Below are 14,474 nucleotides of genomic sequence, written 5' to 3' on the forward strand. Positions count from 1 at the left end.
CAGCTGCACAACTGAAAACATAGCCAGGATTGTACTAAAGAACTGTCTGGTTGGGACACCCACCCTTAGGTACCACTGCCACCTCCTCATTGGACATTAGCCATTACTGCCGGATTCCTGACACATGTGCCACTCACCATGACCTATGTCTCACTGTCCCTCAATAATCAAAGTTCCTGAGGGCTGAATGGCTTTTGCCAAGCCTAGGACACACTGCCATCCCCTAGCTTCCAGGGAGCAAGGGGAGGCGATATTTGTCCTCAGTGGCAGGTGCTGCCAGCTGCCCCCCAACACTCAGGTTCTCCATCTGCCTTCCTAACAGGACCCTGTGCTTGGCTAAGGAAAGATATTTCCCAGTTTTCCAGCAGAGCTGGGATGACATTCTGGCCAAAGAGACGCTACCAGAGTGCGCTGTTCATTCCATTCTTCGTGCCTACTCTTGCCTTGTGGACTGTGAGCAGAGCACACCTCCTTGCCCACTGGCTCTGTGCTTGCTCACGCATCTGGCATCCACTGACGGGACTGAGGAGGAAGAGACTTCAAGAGGCTTCTGTGTCTCTGCTCACTCCTCTTGGGCTCCTGACATGCACCTAAGAAGAGACTGTCCTTAAGCAGCTGCTTTTCTTCCCTCGGTCCTGGAATGACAGGCTTGAGAACAGATCTGAATCTCATCTTGCAGTTGATCCAGACCCGTGAATAAGAAATAAATGATTGCTGTTGTAGCCACTGTTTGTTCCTCAGTAAAAAATGATGCATGTGGGGATGGAAATTATTGAATGGAACTGGAGGGTGAGGCAGCAAGTGCCTGTCTGCCCTTCCCCGACACCCTCCTTCCTAACTGGAGAAGAGGGTGCAATAACTAGAGCTGCAACTGCCTTCTTGTGACCACAGGCAACCTTAAGGATAGAAGTCACCTGCTCAGGGTGATGGAGGAAAAAGATTGAGGGACCCTGGATCCCGGATACTTACATAAGCCACTGCACTGGCCATGGACAGCCTGCCCCGGCCATGGACAGTCTGCCTCCAGACTTCAGGGCGCACAAGAGAAGAGGACAGCACAACCCTCCAAGCCTGTCTCTTTAGGCCTTCTTAAGTAGAAGCTAGGGCTCACCCGCCTCCTAGCCAAGATCCACATAATGGGAAATTCTTTTAACACAGAAAAGGTATTAAGGTGCTTGGGGGCCAAAAAAATAAATAAGTAAACCACACAACAAAATGTTCAGGATAAACTGTATGTGAAGTTTATTCACTACATGGCTTTCTCACGAAGTTATCACAATCACTATAACTTAAGCTATTGAAAAATGACACAATAAATTCTGAGATTCTTCCTATTTCTGTTGGCTAAAAATGCAACCTTTGAATTGTTTATAAGTGAATTCAAGAGACAAAGGTAAACCCAGATAATTCAGAATGTACTAAAGACAACACATATGCCTTCTATGTGGTAAGCTCCCAGCATTATTTATTCAAAGAAAACTTGCCTCATTGCAAAAATATAAAAAACTTTAAAAATAAAACAATTAATGATACAACACACCACTTCCTACAACACCAGCTTCCTTTCTTTTCCTTCAAATTAGTGAGTATCATAACGTGATCGGAACAAAAACAAAACTTTATTCAAATTGCTGAAACTCAGGAAGTTCAATTAGCCAGAGAATGCTGCTTTCCCAAACTACAGCCCCTGAGAAGGGAAAAGAGTGGTTCCTACCTGCTGAGTGAGCCTGGGGTCTGGGCAGTGGGTAGACACACGTGGGCCCAGAGGCCACGTGGTGAGCCAGAAACCCTGTCCCTTATTGCTCCCGGGAGACCCAGGTGCTGTACTATGCAGGGGAAGGCCCTGAGGAGCTGCAACAGGGTCTCTGCTCTAGAAGCTCATAACCCACCAGAGAAAAAGTAACATGCCAGAAAACCACTGTCTTTTTCTGGCTTCAGGGGCTGCACCATATATCTGTAGGGGTCACTAACGGCCTAAGTGGAGAGTAGTGAGGCCCCTCAGACCCAGGAGCTGGGGTGGACAGTGTCAGCCTCCTCTCAGGAATCAGTTCCTGAGGTTCCGTCCAGTCTGGAGAAAAACCACAAAGGCTATTCTCATGGGTACTTTAAGTAGCACATCTGTTGGCAAAACACAAATGTTGTTACACAAATATGAAGCCACAGATTACGAAGGGACCTGACAGCCTTTAAAATCCATTTCTCCTACTTTGCACAGCTGCACTGGGAAATCGTGCTGCTAAATTACACACTCATAAAGGATGTATGTTCAAAAAGTGGGGGAACTGTGTGGGTGCTATGTAGATTTTCATCAACTTATTCCATACTTTTGGATAACCGTAAATCCCCAAAAAGTAACTCTAACTCCACATATCTGCCCTTTATATGTACCTTCTGACTCTAGACTGCAGATTTGATTAACCCATAAACAATACTGCTCCTCTTGGCCACACAGAAGCTAATGAGTCAACAGCAGAGGAGGCTGCATTCTGTTCTGCCTCTCTGAGCATAAGACAAAATCTTAGGGAAAGGTCCCACTGCAGACTTCATCCATCCATCCATTCCATAAGTATGCATGACTCCAGCACTGGAGATACAGCAGGGAAGAGGTGAAAAAAATCTCAGCCCTCATGGGGCTTAGATTTCTAGTGGATGGGAGAGGTAAAGGGGGCAGAGGGAGGGATGGAGATAAAGAGAACTCAAATAAAATCAATGAATAAAACGGGGTATAGCAGATGATAAGTGCTAGGAAGGCAGGGGGAAGTGGTGGGGTGGAGGCAGGTGTCAATTTTCAGGGAGGGCCACATTGGGAAGGTGCTGCTAGAGCAGATGGGAGGGTAGGGGCCAAGGCCCCGAGGCAGGGGTGTACCTGGAGGATCCAGGGAGGAACACAGAGGCCAGGGAGGTCACAGTGACTGAGTGACGGGACAGTAGCAGGAGAAGCCTCGTAGGCCACTGTGAGGACTCTGGGTTGACTCTGAGTGAGAGGGGAGCCCACTGGAGGGTCCTGAACAGAAGAGTGCTATGCTCTGGCCCACAGATTACAGGCCTAAACAGAGACACAGGGAGCAAGGGCAAAGGCAGGCAGCAGGCGGTGAGGCTGGGAACTAGGACCAGGATGGGATCAGTGGAGATGGGAAGAACTTGCCAGAGAGCATGAGCAGGGTTTGTGGACAAACAGGACATAGTGTAAGAGAAAGTATCGTGGGTAACTAGCATCAGGTTTGTGGCCTGAGGAGCAGGAAGATGGAGTTGCTGTTTACTGGGAAGAGGAAGAGCAGGGAAAGAGAGGGTGTGGCGGGTCAGGAGCTCAGTTTTGAACAGGTACAGTTGGAGAAGCCTGTTAGAAACCAAGCAGAGATGTCAAGTTGGCACTGAGAGCACAGGTCTGGAGTTCAGGGGACCCGGTCATCCGCAGACATAAATTTGGTAGCCAGTGGCTTGCAGATGGCATAGAGAGGCATGAGGCTGAGTAAGATCACACTGGGAGTGAGGGTGGGGAAGAGAAGTCTGAGCCCGAGGCCCTCCAACACCACATGGGGCACAGAGGGAGACCCAGCACACACTCACCAGGGACCTTTCGAGGACTCGTGGATGCCAGGTACCATTCTAGGTGCCTGAGCTACCTCCGTGAATACAGCAGACAACCCTGCCATGTGGAGTTCTGCTCCAGCAGGGATGACAGACAGTTAGGACAAGCACGGTCAGTCACCTATTGTGCTAGAAAGGGATTAAAGCTGTAGTTTGGAAAAAACAGAGCAGTCAGGGTAGGCCTCACTAAGAAGGTGCACCCTGGCACAAAGCCTCAAGGGAGGGAAGGGACTGACTCACGTGATAGTGGGGTCACTGACGCTGACAGGCCAGGTAAGAGGAGAAGTGATAACTGCCCCCGGATTTAACAACACAAAGGTCATCATTTGTGTCAGCAAAGGAACGAATGGAGAGGGCTCAAGAGAGCATATGGAGAGTCAGAGTGGAATCTTGCTGGTAAAGGGAAGGAGAGAAGCTGGAAGGGTGGTGGGGCCAAGAGCAGCTTTTGCCAAGGTGGGAGAAGTAGCAGCAAACATCAGAGGAGGACTCGCAGAGGCAGGAGAGGGCTGGAGAGACGGCCCAGAACAGGAGCAGAAGCGAGGGCCCAGGAGAGGAGGGGGGAGTGCAGAGCAGGGTTAGATGCTGGCAAGGAGATGTGGGCCTGCGGATATTCTCTTCGGATTGCTTCCCAGCTGTCCAAGAACTAGGAAATGAGGTATCAGCGAGATGGTGTGACAGCTGATGAGGAGGTAGGAGAGGCAAGAAGAGACTGGGGAATTGCAGTATACTAGCTGGGCAGTGTGAAATACTCCTAAAGTGAGTGGACGTGAACTTGAAACTGGAGCACTCAGGGGACTACATTCAGCTGCATGGCAGAGCAGGTGGGGGGCAGGCAGATGACTGAATTTCACCAAGGTTGGGGGTTCATCAACTGAGTATGACGAAGTAAGAAAGTGACAAGGCTGAGGAGGTGGTATGCCAGGGAGTAACCACGATTGTCTGTGCCATTTATGCTGGGAAGGAGATGAGTGAGGATATGAGGGAAGCAAGGGCCAGAGAAAAGACGGAACCACCAAGAGCGTCGGAGTGCCCACAAGGGCAAAGGATTGCTGGAGTTGGGTATAGAGGCAGTGAGCTGGACATATAGGAGGATCTTTGCTTTTGCAGATGATGAAAATGATTAGGGCTAAATTTTCGGGCACCAGCACCAGCCACTGTAAAAACTGACTTTGAGAAAGAATAAAAAGATGTGGCTACCCTTCAGAGCATGTGTATCTTTCAAAAGTTGTCTTGAACCTGAAACCATGAGGCTTCTAGAAGAAAATGTAGGCAGTACACTCTGACATCAGTATTAAAAGGATCTTTTCAGACACCATGTCTTCTCAGACAAGGGAAACAATAGAAAGAATAAACAAATGGGACTTCATCAGATTAAAGAACTTCTTTAAGGCAAGGGAAAACAGGATTGAAACAAAAAAACAACCCACTAATTGGGAAAAAATATTTGCAAGTTATATATCCGACAAAGGGTTAATCTCCATAATATATAAAGAACTCACACAACTCAACACAAAAAATCAAACAACCCAATCAAAACATGAGGAGACATGAACAGACATTTCTCCAAAGAAGATATACAGATGGCCAATAGGCACATGAAAAGATGTTCGTCATCACTGACCATGAGGGAAATGCAAATCAAAACCACACTAAGATATCACCTTACACCCATTAGAATGGCAAAAATAACCAAAACAAAAAGTGACAAATGTGGAGAGGTTGTGGAGAAAAAGGAACCCTTATACACTGCTGGTGGGAATGCAAACTGGTGCAGCCACTATGGAAAACAGTATGGAGATTTCTCAAAAAATTAAAAATAGAAATACCATATGACCCAGCCATCCCACTACCATGTATCTATCCAAAGAACTTGAAATCAGCAATTCCAAAAGTCCCATGCACCCCTATATGTCCATTGCAGCATTATTCACAATAGCCAAGACGTGGAAGCAACCTAAGTGCCCATCAACTGATGACTCGATAAAGAAGATATGGTATATATATATACAATGGAATACTACCCAGCCGTAAAAAAGAATAAAATCGTCCCATTCACAACAACATAGATGGACCTTGAGAGAATTATGTTAAGTGAAATAAGCCAGATAGAGAAGGACAATCTCTGTATGACTCCACTCATATGATGAATTAAAAAATGCAGACAAAGAGAACAGATTAATGGCTACCGGGGGAAAGCTGGGGTGGGCACAGAGTGAAGGGGTGCACCTACAACACGACTGACAAACAATAATGTACAACTGAAATTTCACAAGATTGTAAACTATCATAAACTCAATAAATATTAACTTTAAAAAATAAAAAGTAAAAAAAAAAAAAAAGCATCAGAAATATCAAAAGACAAAAAAAGAAGTTGTCTTGAAGAGAACCGTAAGTACTTTCACTTTTTGTGTGTGTGTGGAAGATTAGCCTTGAGCTAACATCTGTTGTCAATCTTCCTCTTTTTTTTTTTTTCGCTTGAGGAAGATTAGTGCTGAGCTAACATCTGTGCCAATCTTCCTCCACTTTATATGGGTCGCCACCACAGCATGGCTGACAAGTGGTGTAGTTCCACACCGAGGATCTGAACCCACAAACTGGGACCACCAAAGCAGAGTGCACTGAACTTAACCACTACGCCACTGGGCCAGCCTCAATACTTTCACATTTTAATGTTTCATTTTTGTCTAGTCACAGAACAATGTACAGAAGTATGAGACTGGACTTCAGGGAACAGTTGATCTTAACTACACAAACTCTCCAGTGAATAGGGAGGCTTGTCCTGTTAGAGCTGCTGAACTGTGGCAACTGGACAGCCAGGAGTTCTTTGGGTGCTATGTGAAGACTACTTAGGATAAGACGAATATCTCATTAAGTCTACCGTGAACTCCTTTAGCTGAACTGCTGTAGTCATGCTACACAGAATAGGACTGAATTGCCACTGCCCCTCTGCGTATAGCCTGGATTCCACTGAAAACAACTGTTCTGGGGGGACTCCTGGCCCCTTCTATCCTGGAGATGGACAGGTTTCTATAGTGAGTTCAATGGTGGCCCCCAAAAGATATGCACACATTTTAACCCCCAGACTCCATGAATGTGACATTATTTGTAAAAAGCGTTTTTTTGCAGATGTAATTAAGTGAAAGATCTAGAGATGAGATCATCTTGGATTTACAGCGAGCAGACGTACACACAAGAGAAGGCCATGTAAAGATGGAAGCAGAGACTGGAGTGATGCAACCACAAGTCAAGGAATGTCTAGGATTGCCAGGCAGCCATCAGCCACTGGAAGAGGCAAGGGAGGATCCTCCACCAGAGCCTCCGGAGGGAGTGGGGCCCTGCAACACCTTAATTTGGGACCTCTGTCCTCCAGCACTGTGCAAGAATACGGTGCTGTCAGTTTGGAGTGCTTGTTGCAGCTGTCTTGTAAACTCACAAGCTTGTACTTGAGCTCTAATTCTCACTAGACTCCTGAGCTTAAATGAATGATCCATGGACCTTCTAGCCTCCTCGCCTTTACCAAAGAGGAAGTACCTGCCCAAAGCCCACCCTCTGGGGGCCACTCTCCATACAAGAACTCTACTTCTCTAGGGTCCCATCTCCTCTTCCTCACGCAAAGGTGCTCTCATAGCCACCCACCTGAAAAAGACCCTCTGCAACCCCATATCACCTTCAACCCCACCCCCATTTCTCTGGTCCTCAGCACAGCAAAACTTCTCAAAAAGAGCTGTCTACACTGTTTCCACTCCCTCACCTCCCACTCACCCACTCCAATCTGGCTTTTGTCCCCATCACCTCTGATGAAGTTCACCACATTACAGCGAGCTTCCTGCTTCAAATTTTTCATTAAAGGATGACAAACTGTAAGCATGCATTTGCTACCTGGCCCTTCAAATCTCAAAGAAACAAAGTACAGATGTACAAAGAGGAAGAAACCTCCAACAGATAGTAGGAGGGGACTTCTGAACAGATGAGGCATCTTTCACAAATTTCTAGATGCTGGAAGTGGGAGGAATGTGTTGACTAATAGAACAGAGCAGAATGTACTACTGTACAAGGGAGCTACAAAGGAGCTGGAAGCCTGTGTGCCTCTTAGAACTCCAAAGAGGCTCTCTGCTCAGAGCAGACCAGGCCAGGGGCAAGCAGTGCCCCTCCAACTTTCATATACATGAGTCACCGAGGGGGCTTGTTGACTGTCAGATTCTGATCCGGAAGGTTTGGGGTGGGGCACTTCCAGCAAGCTCCCAGGTGAGGCTGATGGTACTGGGGCCGGTCAGTGAAGCACACTTTGAGTGGCAAGCTGCCACTTCCTTCCACTGGCAAGAAACCAGGGTCTTTTCTAAATCAATGGCTGGAACCTTCCCTTCTTCTCCCCATGGCTCCTTGTGTGGCTGGCAGCAGCCCAGGTGAAACCCACCTCTTTCTGGCTTCTGAGGGTACAGTATGTTAGGGCTGAACCCCATCTGCTTCCCTCCAAAGCCAAGTCTAGTCAACTAGCCCTGCCCTGCTCCCCACAGAACTCCTACTCCAAACTCCCCTTGGGGGAGAGAACCTATAGGAAATAGGCAACTCCACCAGAGCAAGGGCGGCACACTAGCTACCCAGGCCTCTTGTCTCCAACCAAAACGGCTCTCCAGGGCCAGGGGAAGAGACCCAGCAACGTGGAAGACACACCAATTCTGTCCCTAGAGGAAACAGATAATATTCTTGGAGAAATTCTAGAAGATAATGCAACCATAAAACCAGAACAGAAACATCCGCAAATAAGAAAGAAACAGATGATGAAAGAGTTCAGAGATTAACAATGGGTCAGCTACAAACACAAAACAGCAGTGTGGCACTGTGTACAATAGGAAAGGGCTGAAAAGGACCCAAATGTCCATCCACAGGGAGCTGCTCAACTAAAGCATGATTCATCTATACAACGGAATCTGTGCAACAGGAACAAAAAGAATGAGGAAGGGAGAGCCCCACACCACCATAAAAAAGGAGGGTATCTACCCTGATAGGGAGTGATCACCACAACAGATGAAGTGAAAACAAACTAAAAACAAGATGCGGGGGCCGGCCCCATGGCCGAGAGGTTGAGTTCACACACTCTGCTTCTGCATCCCAGGGTTTCACGGGTTTGGATCCTGGGCATGGACCTAGCACTGCTCATCAAGCCATGCTGAGGTGGCATCCCACATGGCCGAACTAGAAGGACCTACAACTAGAATATACAACTATATACTGGGGGGCTTTGGGGAGAACAATAATAATAATAATAATAAAAATAATAAAGTAACACTTCATTAAAAAAAAACCAAGATGCAAAACAGTATATCCAGCACATTCACTTTTCATGTAAGAAAGGAGGAGAAATGAGAACACACACATTTACTGGCTCATCTTTCCAAGAGGAGACACAAGAAGGATGAGCAAGAAACTAATAAGAAAGGTCATCTATAATGGTGGGAGAGACTGGATCAAAGGGGTAGAAACAGAAATGTGACTTCTGAGTATACCTTTCTAGATAGGCTTGGCTTAAAAAAAAAAAAGTAAGCCTGCTATACTAGATTCAACAGACATCAAATTGCATTTCAATAAATACAATCAGAATAAAACAAAAGAGAATTACAAAAACCATACATGTTGTTTATGTGTACATAAAGTGTGCATATAGGCCATTAATATAAAGAATCACTATTACAATCCTAACTTTTTATTATTCCACAATCATAAGTAAACAAAGTTTGGTGAAGAAGCAATTCTCCATATTAAATTAGGCTTGACTTTTGAACCATTAAATACTTCACATATTTCAAAAATAAAGACAGAAAAAAACCACAAAACAAAAAATAAACCTAACTGTATATCAAATCAATAACAACCACACAGAAAAGAATTATTTCAAGTGACTTTTTCCTATTATAACGAAAAAATTCAAACATACAGAAAAATTGAACTGTACAAAGAACACCCACATGTTTATCACCTAGATTCCACTGTTGACATCATTCATCCATCCATCCATCCACTGTATTTTTGATGCATTTTAAAGTTCACACATCAGTACACTTCATCCCCAAACACTTCGGCATGCATATTATTAACTGGAGTTGAAAATTTATTTTCTTTTTTTTAGATAAAATTTACTTCCAGTGAAATGACAAATCTTAAGTGTATTATTTGATTTGATAAGTTGTGTCAGGTGCATGCACCTGTATAAGCCAAACCCCTATCAAGATAGAAGACGCCACCAGAGCCACAGAAAGCTCCCTGATGCCACTTTCCAGTCAGCCCCACACCACATTTGGTCCTCAGCGACATTTGGTGTTGTCAATTTTCAGTTTGAGCCATTCTGGCGGGTGTGTAGTGGTATACTGTTGTGGTTTTAATTTGCATTTCTCTGATAACTAATGTTGAGCACTTTCTCATGTATATTGGTCATGGTTCAGATGCCTTCCTTTGTGAAGTATCTATTAAAATCTTTTCGCATTTTAAAAATAGGTTGTCTTTTTATTATTGAGTTGTAGGAGTTCTTTATACATTCTAGATACAAGTCCTTTGTCAGATATATGACTTTCTATTTTCTCTATGATTTGTCTCAACTATTTTCTCAGTGATTTGTCTTTTATTTTCTTAATGGTATCTTATAAAGAGCAAATGCTTTAAATTTTAATGAAGTCCAATTTACCCATTTTTTTCCTTTAATAGTGATTGCTTTCTGTATCCTCAGAAACCTTTATCTTCAGATTGTGAAGCTATTCTCCTACGTTTTCTTCTAGAAGCTTTATATTTTTAGCTTTTAAAACATATAGGTCTATAATCCATCTTGAGTTAATTTTTATGTATGGTGTCAGGTAGTGTTACGGGTTAAATTGTGTCCTCCTTAAAAAATATGTGTTGAAGTCCTAACCCCCAGTACCTAAGAACTTGCCCTTATTTGGAAATAGGGTTGTTGCAGATCTAATTAGTTAAGATGAAGTCATCTTGGAGTAGAATGGGCTCCTAATCCAATATGACTGGTGTCCTTATAAGATGACAGCCACGTAAAGATACAGACACACATGGAGAACGCCACATGACGAGAAAGGCAGATAATGGCGTTATGAAGCTGCAAGTCAATGAACACCAAAGATTGCCAGCAAACCACCAGAAGCAAGGAAGAGGCAAGGAAGGATCGCTCTACAGGTTTCAGAGGGAGCGTGGCCCTGTCAACACCTTAAGCTATAAGCCACCCAGTTTGTGGTACTTTGTTATGACAGCCCTGGGAAACTGATATGGGTAGGGTTAAGGTTCATTTTTGTTTGGTATGGCCATCATTTGCTATCATCCAGAACCATTTACGGAAAAGGCTTTCCTTTCTCCCACTGAATTTCTCTGGCACCTGTTAAAAATCTAACTATCATAGAAGTTTGGTCAATTTCTGGGCTCTCTATCACATCCACTGAACTAAGTGTTTATCCTTAGACAAGTATCAGGTAGTCTTCATTAATGTAGATTTACACTCAGTCAAAGGCAGGTAGTGTAAGGGTTCCAATTTTGTTCTTTTTCAAGATTGTTTTGGATATTCTAGATAATTCCCATTTCCATATATGTTTTAGAATCAGCTTGTCAATTTCCACAAAAAAGCCTGCAGTTATGACTGGGATTATGTTTAACCTACAGATAATACATGGGGAACTGACACTGTAAAGATTATTCAGCCTTTCAATCCATGAACGTGGTATGTCTTTCTATTTATTTAGGTTTTTAATTTCTTTCAGCAATGTTTTCAGTTTCAGTGTATAGATCTTGTATATTTTTCATTAAATTACTTCTACTGGTACTGCACTGTAAACTTCATTTTCCAATTAATTTTTGTATAGCTGACTTTGTATCCTGAGACTTTGCTGAATTCACTTTTAGTATAGGTCTGTTTTCTTTCTTTTTTATAGATTCTTTCAAATTTTCTACATTACCTCCAAAAAAATTTTTTTACTTTCTTTAATATTAATGCCTTTTATCTTTTTTCTTGCCTGATCATACTGGATAGAACTTCTAGTACAATGCTGAACAGAAGCATTAAGAGTGGACATCTTTGCCTTTTCCCTGATTTTAAGGGTAACATGTTCAATATTTTACTATCAAATACAATTTATCTGTAGCTCTTTCATAAGTGCACTTTATCAGATGAAGAAGTTCCCTTCTATTTCTCATCTGCTGAGTTTCTATTATGAATGGGCATTAAATTTTGTCAAATGCTTTTTCTATATTTATTAAGATAATTAGATGCTTTTTCTCCTTTATTCTCTTAATATGGTGAATTACACACTGGTTTTTGAATGTTAAACCACATTTGCATTCCTGGGAAAACCCTCACTTGGTTGTGATGTATTATCTTTTTTACATATTGTTGGATTTTATTTTCTAATGTTTTATTAAGATTTTTACATTTATGTTCAGAAGGATATTGGTCTGTAATTTTCTTTTCATGTAATATCTTTGTAAGATTTGGTATCAGGGTTATGCTGGACTCATAAAACAAGCTATGAAGTGTTTCTTCTTCCTCCTCTTCTATTTTCTAAAGGCTTATGTTTATGTAAGATTAGCGTTATTTCTTAAATATTGGTTAAAATTCACCAGTGAAACTATTTGGGCCTAGAGTTTTCTCTGTGGGAAAATTTTTCAATAATGAACTAAATCTTTTTACTAGACGAAGGGCTATTAATATTTTCTACTTCATATTTTGTCAGTTTTGATATGTCCTGTTTTTCAAGGAATTTGTCCATTTCATCCACGTTGTCAACGTCAGGTGTTCATAACATTCCTTTATAATTCTTTTAACGCCTGAAGAGGCTTTAGTAATAGCCTCTTTTATGCCTGATACTGGCAACTTACGTGTTTCTCTTTTTTTTTGAAGATTAGCCCTGAGCTAACTACTGCCAGTCCTCCTCTTTTTGCTGAGGAAGCCTGGCCCTGAGCTAACATCCGTGCCCATCTTCCTCTACTTTATACATGGGACGCCCACCACAGCATGGCGTGCCAAGCAGTGCCATGTCCACACCCGGGATCCGAACCAGCGAACCCCAGGCTGCTGAGAAGCGGAAGGTGTGAACTTAACCGCTGTGCCACCAGGCCGGCCCCTGTGTTTCTCTTTTGATCTTGATTAGTCTGGCCAGGGGATTATCAACTTTGGTGACAGTCATACACTGAATAACGAGGTTTCAGTCAACGACGGATTACATATACGACAGTGGTCCCAGGCTACTGTTGCAACTGAGAAGACACTGATGCAATTCTGGAAGGATTACAACATCTATGACTGTATCAAGAACGTTGCTTGGACTTGGGATGATGTCACCAAGGAGTGCATGAATGGCATCTGGAAAAAGACACTCAAGAGGTTCATGCATGACTTCAAAGCATCTGCCAAGGATGTGGAGGTTGCAAAAACCAACAAGGCTGTGGTTGTGATGCCAAACAACTTTAACCTGCACAGATGAGGATGACCCTGAGGAGCTCCTAGAGGTGGTTCCTGAGGAACTGACTAATGAGGAGTTGCTGGAACTGGGACAGGAATACATAGCTGAAGAAGAGGCAAGAGAAAAGGAAACTGCAGGAGAAGAAAAAGAACTTTCCCAAGAAAATTCACAGTGAAGAGTTTAGCAGAAGCTTTTGCAGATCTCAACAAGCTCCTTAAAAAGTTTGAAAACATGTACAGCAATATATCAAAAAGATTATACACCATGATCAAGTGGGATTTACACCAGGGACACAGGGATGGTTCAACATCCACAAGTCAATCAACGTGATTCACTACATTAACAAAATGAGAAACAAAAACCACATGATCATCTCAATAGATGCAGAGAAAGCATTCAACAAGATCCAACATCCATTTATGATAAAAACCCTCAATAAAATAGGTATAGAAGGAAAGTACCTCAACATAATAAAGGCCATATATGACAAACCCACAGCCAACATCATAGTCAATGGACAAAAACTGAAACCCATCCCTCTCAGAACAGGAACAAGACAAGGGTGCCCACTTTCACCACTCTGAATTCAACATAGTACTGGAGGTTTTGGCCAGAGCAATTCGGCAGGAAAAAGAAATAAAAGGAACCCAAATAGGCAACGAAGAAGTAAAACTCTCACTGTTTGCAGACAACATGATCTTATATATAGAAAACCCCAAAGAATCCATAGAAAAACTATTAGAAACAATCAACAACTACAGCAAAGTTGCAGGGTATAAAATCAACATACATAAATCAGTAGCATTTCTATATGCTAACAATGAACTAACAGAAAAAGATCTCAAGAAGTCAATCCCATTCACGATCGCAACAAAAAGAATAGAATACCTTGGGATAAATTTAACCAAGGAAGTGAAAGATCTATACAAAGAAAACTACAAGCCCTTCTTGAAAGAAATCGACGATGACATAAAGAGATGGAAAGACATTCCATGCACATGGATTGTAAGAATAAACATAGTTAAAATGTCCATACTACCTAAAGCAATCTACAGATTCAATGCAATCCCAATCAGAATTCCAATGTCATTCTTTACAGAAATTGAACAAAGAATCCTAAAATTCATATGGGGCAACAAAAGACCCCGAATTGCTAAAGCAATCCTGAGAAAGAAGAACAAAGCTGGAGGCATCACAATCCCTGACTTCAAAACATACTACAAAGCTACAGTAATCAAAACAGCATGGTACTGGTACAAAAACAGATGCACAGATCAATGGAACAGAATTGAAAGCCCAGAAATAAAACCACACATCTTTGGACAGCTAATCTTTGACAAAGGAGCTGAGGGCCTACAATGGAGGAAAGAAAGTCTCTTCAACAAATGGTGCTGGGAAAACTGGACAGCCACATGTGAAAGAATGAAAATTAACCATTCT

The 14,474-nt window shown here is 42.9% G+C and overlaps 1 protein-coding gene across 13 annotated transcripts in view; it reads right to left on the reverse strand.

Moving 5' to 3' along the window:
- Positions 1-14,474, reverse strand: part of MECP2 (methyl-CpG binding protein 2) — a 71,418-nt gene that overhangs the window by 31,385 nt on the left and 25,559 nt on the right. Inside the window, exon 1 of one of the 13 annotated variants that reach the window (XM_023633390.2) lies at positions 403-1,486. The exons of the other annotated variants lie outside the window; for them this stretch is intronic. The gene's annotated coding sequence lies outside the window, so the exon portion shown is untranslated. Of the gene's footprint in view, positions 1-402; positions 1,487-14,474 lie in introns of those variants that run through there. 13 annotated transcript variants of the gene reach the window in all.

The sequence above is a fragment of the Equus caballus genome, chromosome X (genome assembly GCF_041296265.1).
Source record: "Equus caballus isolate H_3958 breed thoroughbred chromosome X, TB-T2T, whole genome shotgun sequence".
In the NCBI taxonomy this organism is placed as follows: domain Eukaryota; kingdom Metazoa; phylum Chordata; class Mammalia; order Perissodactyla; family Equidae; genus Equus; species Equus caballus.